Here is an 11019-nt window from a genome sequence, read left to right as displayed (position 1 = left end):
ATATAAATATGAATAAAGAGCAAAATAGAAGAGAGATAAATAGGAAGCAGGGAGAAGTTAAAATACATCTCCTAATTACATATTTTTTTGTTTCAAAAATAATTCAATAGGCCGGGTGTGGTGGCACATGCCTGTAATCCCAGCACTCGGGAGGTTGAGGCAGGAGGATCGTTATGAGTTCGAGGCCAGCCTGGGCTACAAAGTGAGCTCAAAGCCAGCCTGAACTGCATAGGGAGACCCTGTCTCAAAAAGACCAAAAAAAAAAAAAAAAAAATTCAATACATATGCTAACTTGTTTCATTTATGCTACTAGTTTATCTCAGTTCATTGAAAAGGAAGTTCTGTGTTATTATCTGTTTCTTTCCCATCAGAATCTTTTTGGTTTACGTCTTGTGCACTGAGTAACTATTCTGAAGATAATGGTCCACAGTGCATCAACTACTATTCTTATTATTTTGTTATGAAATTTTATTTTATTTTTTTCATTTAAAAAAGCATTCTAGAGAAGGCAGAGAGTTCAACTTCATTCAGAGAGACCAAAGCTGTGACTTCTGGACCCTGACAGTCCCTTCATCTCTGAGGTTTCACACATGAAAACTAACAGCTATTTCTTGAAGAACTAGTCAAATGTGAGTTAAAAGCAAATAATCTAATACTAGTCTTGATCAAGACTTCTTCAGAGATTAAAAATGAAAATAGATGGCAGCACCTAACAAAGTCAAGCCTTTCAACATAAAAAGAATATTAACATCAGTACAGTAGGCAAACTCACAAAGTCAAACCATTCAAACACAGACCAGTATTTCCTTTAGGAAAATGAAACACTAGTTTCCCGAGAAAGACAGTTCTAGTAAAAAAAAAAAAAAAAAAAAGTGTTACTATATTGTACCTTATGCAACACTTCAAAGTAAAATTTTTATGAAAAGCAAGCAAAAATTTGCAAAACAAAAGCAGAATGTTGGAAGCACTGCTTTCTGCTCTACCTGGACTAGGGGCAATGGTGCCTTTACCTGGTGCTTCCCAGATACAAACATCTGAATGCAAAAGTCATTAAACTGTGTTCTCCAGTCTGCTCCTACAATCTGCAGAAAAGAATGGGGTTCAGTTTTCAAAGTAAACGTGGTTATGATACAATTCTGGCTCTAATGAAGTCATGTGGGCTGTGGTCTCATCATTTAGAAATGTTGCATAGTGTACTTCCCAGCTAGAAAATCTTTCTTGGAGCAGATCATGACTTCTGGTGGGTCATTTTACCATTTAGGAGGGAAGTAGCCTTGGCTGGATAGAGATCAGCTGCCTTTGGAACAAAGCAATCCTTCCAGCAAAAGAAAGGCTTTATGCTCCCATCTGACTGAAAGTTTTCCACTCAAGAGGCCAAAGAAAGCTTTTAAGGTATAAACAATGGAGATGAGGCAAAGCTACTAAATTTTTTAAAGGCCTTAAAATCTCTCATCAAATAGAACAGTTTATAATAAAACTATGCGGGGTCAGAAGAAAAAGAGAGCTCAAGAAGAGGGAACAAGACAGAGAGAATAAACAAAGAAATAAAGATTTTGCACCTGGCCTATACAACCCAGACAATCTCATCAACTTCTTTAACACCATAAATAAAGTGACTCACAGAACGTTTTTGTGTTATTTATTGATAAAAACATCAACCAAAGTTTACTGGTCAAAAAAAAAATCATTTGAAGTGTGTTCTTTACTGATAAAATGATGAAGCACAGTTGGTTTGAGTCATCAGTTATCCTACATGTAAATGACGACTGTGGTGGTCACACTCTCCTCTCACCACTTAGCCGGGATGGAGTGAAGCTGACGCTATGTGAGGCAAATATGATCTTATTTCACAAGCAGAAGAGCTGAGCTTGTTTTGGTTCAATCTTTAATTCTGCTATTTCTGATAAACATAACAGTGACCCATTTCCAATGGTGACCCCACAATGAGACTGGATGTGTCTTCTCCATCCCAACAGAGAGACTTGTTTTCACATCCACATGGGGAAAAGAGGGACATTTTGTTTTGCACCCCCCTACTGGAAACAAGAAACTCAAATCATTTTATTAAAATAGTAAGTCTTTTATGGGAGACATTGTGGTGGTAACCATCGTCTTTCATTTCTCTCCTGCCAACTAATCTTCTATCTTGTAAATAATGAGACCCTCCCCACAAAAGCTTGCTGTAAAATTCTCAGGCACATGTCCAGGGGTTTCAGAAGCACTCCATACACCACCATGAGAAAAATTTCATCTAAGTAGTTGGCTTTAGTTCTGACTTGCGAATTCAATGTCACAAAATATTTTGCCTTCCAAGGAAAGGAAAAGATCACTGGGGGATTGATTAGCACTTTCATCTATTTCCAACAACAAACTAACATTAACATTTATTTCTAAAAACAAAATAATTTATAAAGAATGTAATCACTCAATGGAGCATTTGCTCATTAAGTTTATAAACAAGGGAAATTCAAGCTTTCAGATGCTTATAATTTGCTAATGTCCTTTTTGTGAACTTGAAGCATAAGAGGCTTTCAATGTGCAAGATATTCATTTGGGGGGAGATTTTGCAGCTAGCTTTCAACTCATTTATTTTCGAGCATACTGTACAGCCATGCTTCCTAAGTCTTTACAGAAATGTGTGTGTGTAAAATTTACCAGGCCCACAAAATGTAACATTACAACTGTTGATGGATAGAGGGAGTAAAAGTATAAGATCTGAAAAACAATAGACAAGGATTCATTTAAAAAATCATAGCTTTAATAAGCAACAAGTATAAACTGTTGCTTACTATTTATTTATATATTTATAAATTAGCACTAAACACCTTCCTGCACTTTGTATTCTGTCTGTTATATATATCCTGCATACCAGGCAAAACCCAATCTCATCTAAGCCTTCCTTTCCTGTTTTCAGGACTAATTAGGACTAGCACATCCCACCTTCTCCACCAAGCCCCCAGCATGATGAGGTTACTGAACACTGAAGAAGAGCTATATGGAGACACACGGTCACACAATCAGATACAAATTTACACTGCTAAGCTGTAGGTTTTTAAAAGTATTAGACATGGAGGGGCTGGGGATTTAGCTCAGCGGCACAGTGCCTGCCTGGCAAGCGCAAGGTTGTGAGTTTGATTCCCGGTACCAGAAAAAAACCAAAAAAAAAAAAAAAAAAATTAGACATGGAAATCTTAATTTTACTCCTATAACATGTATAACATTTAGCTCATTGACAAAGCCTGACTAAAATTGTTCTCAGAAAACTTAACTTACAATTTTCTAGAAAAATGGGTTCTCTATCCATATTGAGTTTCAGTGGTTTCTGGGTATTAAGCAATTCAATTATAACCTATTTTCATTGCTAAAAGTACTGTAAAAACATTTAAAATAAAATTTAATCATTTTAATTCATTAAAAATACATTTTTGGGCAAGAAAATTAAGAAGAGCAGTTTTATTCTGACCCCTTTATTCACATGTTTAAAGGGGTCACTAAGAAATGGGAGGGAGGAGAGGAACTCAGGGAGGAAGAGAAAAGACACCAAGGAAAACACTGTAAAAATGTCTCTCACCACCCCTCCCAGCACACACCCTTCACACCTTTCCTCTCCTGGGGACTTGGGAGCCAAGAAAAAAAGGGGCCCTGTGGTCTTCCTGCCACTATCTCCCTGAGACCTCAATGGACATCCACAGATGGAGAAGGAAAACTCTCTAGGAGCCCAAGCCGCAAACACTCAGCAACCTCAGAGGTATTACAGATTCACGCCCTCTTTCTCAGGCAAAAGCTCAGTATTCTCAGAGATGCTATGAAGGTACTTAAAAGTTTATAGCCCTATAAACAATTACAAGGCAATTAAAAACAATTCCAAACCCTAATGACAACATTCGCAAATGGCAGGTGAAGCACTAGAGAAGCTCCACCCAGAGCTCCAGCAGACCATCAGAGAAGCTGGGGAGGGGGGCACCCTTTGGATGGGATGGATGGGGTGGTATGCGGTGGTCACCTCTAGGTAGACTGAATACCTATCAAAGCCTAGGAAATGTGACAAATACGCCCTGCTCTAAATAGGTCTGAGGAAGGAGTGTCAGGAAGTGAGTCTGTGTCAGTAGACATAAGCTAGGTAATGAACAGCTTTCATAAGACACCGTAAGCCACTAATATCAGCAGAGATGTGAAAAAAAGAGTTTTGTGTTACTGACATCATTCTTGGGAACAGAAGAGACTAGACTGGGGAGAAGGAGATTGGTGTGAAGGTTGACAGTAGAAGTCCAGTAACCAAGTGAGAGATGGTGAGGGTTTGAACTAAGAAACTGTATTAAATATGCAAAGGATACAACAGATTAGATGGAGGTGTTTAGGTAAGGAATAAAATGCATCTAGGCTAATATAGAGGTAACTGACATGAACAGCAATTGGGTAAATGATAAAAGGATCACCCCAGTGAGTTATCTCTGAGATGTTAGTGTAGATAAACAGTAGACAAAATGATGGCCAGAGCTGAAGCAAAGGACAGACCTGCGGTTCAGAGACCAGAAATGAGCTATCAAACATGCAGGTAAAAAGAGATTAAAAATCTTTATCCTTATCCCTAACCCTATCTCTATCCCTATCCCTATCCCTGTCCCTATATTCAGGAAGGTATGCAATGAGACAGTTCAGGACCTTCTTGAATCATGGACACTTGAAACTTAGAAAAAAGTCATAAGCCCAACTCCTAAAAACCGCACAATTAGCATATACTGGCAAAGCACGATATTTCAGAGGAGTTATAGATCCTTTAAAACTCAGCTCTAGAGAAAAAAACAAAACAAAACAAAACAAAAAACAAAAAAAGGGGGGGCTAGGGATTTAGCTCAGCGGCAAAAGCGCTTGCCTGGCAAGCGCAAGGTTGTGAGTTCGGTTCCTGGTACCGGAGGAAAAAAAAACAAAAACAAACAAACAAAAAAACCCAAAAAAAACTCAGCTCTGAACTCAGAGGTTACAAACTCTTAGAATAAGTAAAAAGAGGTTTGGGAGAGTCAAGAAATCAGGTACAGAAGAAGACAATGAAAGCACAATCAAGAAGCAGAGTCCTGACACTGCAGGCTGCTCCTTCTAGATGCATGGGAGATTGGGGTCAGAATGAATACATGGGACCATGTTTCAAAGGACAGTTTTCTCTACTTGTTCCTCTACTTGTTTTTTTTAACATTTACTTGTGGAAATTTTCAAATATATAATATAGGCCTTTTATATCTAACTTCAACACCTATCAACTCATAATTTCATCTGTATTAAAATATCAGTATCTGTCTTTAAAGGGACCCCTGAAAGATATAATCATACCAACATTACCACATTTAAAAAATTAACAATAAGTACTTCAAATCATCAGAAATCCAAGTTAGTAGGTAGGTGTTGTTGTGCACACCTGTCATCCCACAACTCTGAGAGGCAGAGGCAGAAGGATTACAAGTTTGAGCCCAGCCTGGCAATTTAGTGGCTTAGCAAGACTCTGTCTCACAATAAGAGAATAAAAGAGAGATCGGCATGTAGCAAGGTGTGAGGGCCCCAAGTTCAATCCCCAATTCAGGGAAAAAAAAAAAACCAACTGGTTTTCAGCTTCTCCATATTGCCTCATATCTCTTTCCTTTTGTTTTTAAATTGTTTAAATCAAGATCTAAATAAGGTCTACTATTGTAACTGGCTGGGTAGTCTCTAGTTTCTTTTAGGCTACACGATTCCCCTATATGTCTGACTCTCTTTTCACTTTGGTCACTTGCCCTGTAAAGTTTTGGATTCTGCTGATTACATTCTTTAACTATCATTTAACATGTTCATTTGATTCCTATTCTATCCTGTAGACTGACACTTGGTTATAGAGATTTGATCAGATTCAAGTTCAATATTTTAGCAAGCATAATTTGTAGGGAGGGCTAAGTTTCATTAGGAGGCACAAAAATACGATTTTTTAAAAATGGGGTGAAAATTCATACTCATCTGCTATAGGGAAAAGCCAGTAAAAAAGGTGAGACTGAACAGTAAGAAAAGCATGGCAGTAAAAGATAGTTCATGGTGAGGAGGGAAACGAAAGTACAAAAAGCAGCCGCATACTCTACTCACAAAGCACTGTGTGCGCTCTGGGACTGTTTCAAGCAGCCCAGAGCATCTCTCCATGGCATTTCAGCAATGACTGGTACCATCATAATGATCCTTAGGCATCAAGAAGAAGCCTACATTTTTTATTCTGTGTTTACTTTGATCAAAAGTTTTGAGCATTTTATGAATTTTAAAAAGTTTTATTAAAACTGTCAAAATTGGAAACTTCTGCACTTAATCTCCCAAGAAAATTCATACCATGTCATTTAAATGGGTAACTATTTTTATCTTCTAAACATAGTCTATATAATCACATCTTTCTACCCTGCAAGAAAAATATTTAGCAAATAACATATCATTGATGTAATTATTATAATAAAACAGCAATAGAGAGATTCAACATTATGTATACAATTGGAATTCATTTTCAGCATTATCCCCACATGACATTCCCTTCACCACTAGGAACTAAAGCTTTCCTTTTGACAAAATGTAACTGTAAGAAACAGAAAGCTCCACTTACTAATGCTGTTCTAAGGGACACAATCATGCCATCGGCTGGTCCTCTTTAGAAAGCCTGTCCCTGATTTTTCTCCTGTCCCTGCCTCAAAAGAACAAATTTTAGTTTAACACCCAAGGCAAACATATTCCAATGCATTAAGTTTTCCCATGAACTACAATTACCCCGTCACTCCAGGTCTAAAAGAAAGCATATTTTAAGGTCAGAGTACAGCAGCATCAGGCAAAACAGGCCCAGATAAATAAACCGATATTTTATTTAAAAAGTTTACATGTTAAAAACTTCTCACCTGAAAATAAGCCTATTTTAATGGATTTACAAGCACATCTGTGAGGTCATTTTATGAGGATAAATGGACAAGTCAAAAGTCAGTGAGCGATGCCAGCAGGGGGCCAGTGACTACAGACAAGGCCAGTCTCTGACAAATGATTAGAAGTCATTAAGAAGTGCAAAAAAAATAACGGCACCGTGGTAAGTTTTTTACTCTATCAAGGCTCACCTCAAACATTACTTCTGCTAGAAGATCTTTCCACAGCCCTTTTCCCATTTTGCATGTCTACTCTGGCACAAATCAAGCTCCACATGTCCACTGAGCAAAAGCTATATTCGTCCTTGGTGCTTCTATGCGGAGCATTCAACAGGTGAATGTGGAATCTATTCTGCTTAGAAGCATCCTCTTTTTATCTCTTGAGTCAGAGAACTATGTCTGCCTTTGTACTGAGCCCAACCACTAGTCTGTGGTTGGCACGTGTTCCTTGAATACTCAAAGATTTTCTTCACTGTCCTCCCAACAACCTGGCGAGGTGACCAAGAAAATATAAATTATATAATACTCAAATAAAGACTTTCTTTATTTTCCTCCGAACAATCTGGTGAGGTGCACAGGAAGATATGTCCCATGCATTCACTTTTACATAAAGGTTCAAATGTAATGTTGCTTCCCCAAAGTCTCACAGCTAGTAAGCAGATACACTGGAACTTGGTTCATTTTCAGAGGAAGTGGGTGAGAGGAACAATGGACTGGGGTGGTCACTATAAGAACCCTGGGGATAAAAGGTAGAGATGAAAACTTTCTTTACTGAGACTTTGCTGGTGAGGCACTGGGATCCCTTTACAGACTGCCTTCCTTGGGTGGCAGAGCCTACCATGAGATCCAGGCTAAACAAATTCATATTGAAGGTATTTTAGGATTCTGTACTCCTCTTGGAAACAAGAATTTTTTAATTGAAAGAATTTTCAATTACTAACTCACTTCAAACGTTTGTGATTTATGTCTGGTCACCGTGGAAAATGTCCATGTACAGTTCCAGTTGTGGGACTAGAGGACAGGAGGCTCCAAATGTACTAGAATCCACAGCACTTCAGCCTTTGCTTAGATTTCTGTGCCCAATATCCCCGTTTCAGCAACTCTGCCAGTGGGAACCTATCTTGCTTGCCATCCCCTCTGCAGCTCTACAAAGCAAAGCTGAATAAAGGGAAATGGTGGAATACTGAAAAAACCCTAGACTCCAGCACTGTCCCCCCAGGGAAGCATGGGACAGACAGCTTTGGGAAGGAGGGATGTAGACCTCAGAGAGATAAATCAACAGTGCAATTTCTGGGGACAATACCTGGGAGTAAAGAGCTCTCCCAATGCTTTTTCAATAACACCAAGTGCACAAACAGTATCTCTTACAGGTACTGTGTTTTACAAAGGAACTTATGCTTTGAGGTGTCTAGATGCCCACCACAGCTATATGTTCATAAGAACTGGCACAGGAAATAAAACTTTTTCTGAGAGAGAAGGGAGGAGCACCAACATGGTGTGTATAGACTTATTAGGCAGTGGAATATAAAATCTTGCTCCCAGTGGTGAACAAAATTTTGGACTTTAAAGTCACACATCAGAACAGCTATTGCACTCCCAGGTTCTATAACAGTGAAAAGCAAGTTAGGTGAGATCTTACAGTACACATAATAATCTCACTCAGAGATTTTTATGCAGGGCCCACAGAAATAGTCCATTTAAATAAAATAAATTTGCACAAAACAGTAGAATTGCTACATAAATGATTAAGGGATTTTGCACTTAAACCTCAAAGAAGAGCCCGCAAGCAAGGGCGCACCCTTCAGGAAAATGCACTGTAAAATTCTTTATTTAGCTGCTTTGTTCAGCTTTTCTTCACACTCGAAACCTAGCTTATTGCTACTGTTATTATTGATTTAAACTACCGTGCTTCATACAAAGTTGAACAGGGAGAATGAAGCTGCGATAAAAAATTAAAATTTCACACAATGTTAAATTATTTAAAATGCTGATGGTCTCGGTAGTAAATTCTGAATCATTGGCAACAATCACATATTGAACCATCCAATTCACACGTTAATGTAAACTGATACACTATGTCATATAGTCTTCTGATTCAGAACTTCTTTTGTTCAGATACACAAATATATTTGTTCAGCACAAAAGGTATCCAGGAAGATGGAGATAAAGATCAACTATAGAAGAATAAGAGCTTTAATTTTAACAATCAAGATGGAGATCTAGATCTACTATAGAAGAATAAGAACTTTAATCTTAACAATCAAGATGGAGACAAAGATCAACTACAGAAGAATAAGAACTTTATTCTTAACAATCAAGCCAGTTGAACTCTGCACTCCAGAACTAATAAAAATCACAACCCACACAGCAAAAATAACTTTCTTAATTATTGAGATCATAGGACTAGAGCCAAACTAGTAAATGCCACAGAGAAACTAATGTTCAGTGTTAAGTAATACTTCCCAGTAGTTCTGAGTCCCTACAGCTGTTCTGTCCCAAGTTGTCAACATAAAGGATAGGGCTACCACCACTTAAGAAGGTCAATTAGTGCTGAACGCTTTCAGATGTCACATTTCACATACTATTATAATCCTCTTTTAAATATTATCTCCACTATGCAAATGAGGAAATGAAAACTCAAAGAGCAACACTGACTTAACTAAGGTTATATTACTAGCAGACCCAGAATGTAGATGAAGGCTGTCCGGCTTTAAAGATCTTTCTCAACTCATATTCTTTAATTATGATGACTGTTATTAACAACAATCATTTTATTGAATTTTTTTATGTAAAGTTCTAAGTAGTTCACATACATCTTCCTATTTAATTTAATCACTACCATATGTATTCTGAAGCTGAAAAAGATAAGTTTGAAAAGTCATCCAAGAGTAAGTTTGAATCAAGTTCCATGTGACCTGAGAATTCATGGTGCACTTCACTCCTGAGCAGTTCCATTTATTGGAGTCCAAGAGTCAGGCTGTGATATTCATTTACCAGTGAACAGCAAGCCTTATAAAACATTAACATCTGGTGGACACGAGATACTATAAGATGAGTCTATGTATTTCTTTTATTGTCCAATTTTTGAAATCTTCTAAAATAGATAAAAATTTTCAATATTATCTTGGATATCTAGCAACTTTAAATACATGAAGAAATTTCCAATTAAGCTTATACATTAGCTATACAGTATTTGCAGGCAGTATAAACACAGGATGAAAATTACCAGGTGGCCTATTCATCAATAAAATGGGGATGACAGAATGTATTTCATGGGACTATTCTGAGATTTAACTGATGACATATATGTGCTTAGCTAAGCTGCACATAATAGTCACTCAATGTAGTACTAATCCCACATCACTGCTATTACTCTTGTATCTTGGAATTGGATATAAGACCAAAAATGTTTTTTTAGGTTGAATAATAATAAAAAAACTACAAAACCAATGAATGAATCTAAATTCCATTATATAACACAACAGTCTAAAGCTAGAATCAAGCATCTGATTTGGGGCAGATCTAATGTCTGATTTCTAGACAAAGCAGGTGTTTCCTTCAGTCTTTTGCTTTTTAAAGAAACATAAAAATATTTAAAGTACTTCTAAGTAAAGGAAAGGTTTAAGAAAAGAGCTCTGGGAATTAATTAATGGCAAAAGAGAAGTAAAAAGTACAGCACAGTTAAGCAAGGGATAGGGGAAGCATGGTAACTTACTAAAAATAATTTAATCACAAAAAATAAGAGGAAGTTGTGTTGAGGTGAAAATGCCTTCTTATTCTGACAATGGAAATTTCCACTCGTTAAAAGGAAGCTTTCCTCTATCAGAAGGCTGGGACTTTTAAGAAGGCACTTCTCTGATATCTTTCCAAAGGGAATAAATAGAATTTCAGTTTATTCAAAAGACTGAATGAAACAGAAAACATCAGATAGAGCCTGTAATTCCAGCACTCTGGGAGGCTGAGCCAGGAGGATCACAAGTTCAAGGTCTACCTGAGCCACATAGCTACATAGCAATTTAGTAAGACCCTGTCTCAAACTAAAAAACTAGGGGTAGGGTAACTAACTGCAAAGGCCTTGGGTTCAATCCCCAGTACTGAAAAAAAAAAAAAAAAA

Source organism: Chinchilla lanigera, unplaced genomic scaffold, assembly GCF_000276665.1.
Source record: "Chinchilla lanigera isolate Chin_1 unplaced genomic scaffold, ChiLan1.0 scaffold00005, whole genome shotgun sequence".
NCBI classification, from domain to species: Eukaryota; Metazoa; Chordata; class Mammalia; order Rodentia; family Chinchillidae; genus Chinchilla; species Chinchilla lanigera.
Note: the sequence above shows the minus strand (reverse complement) of the source record.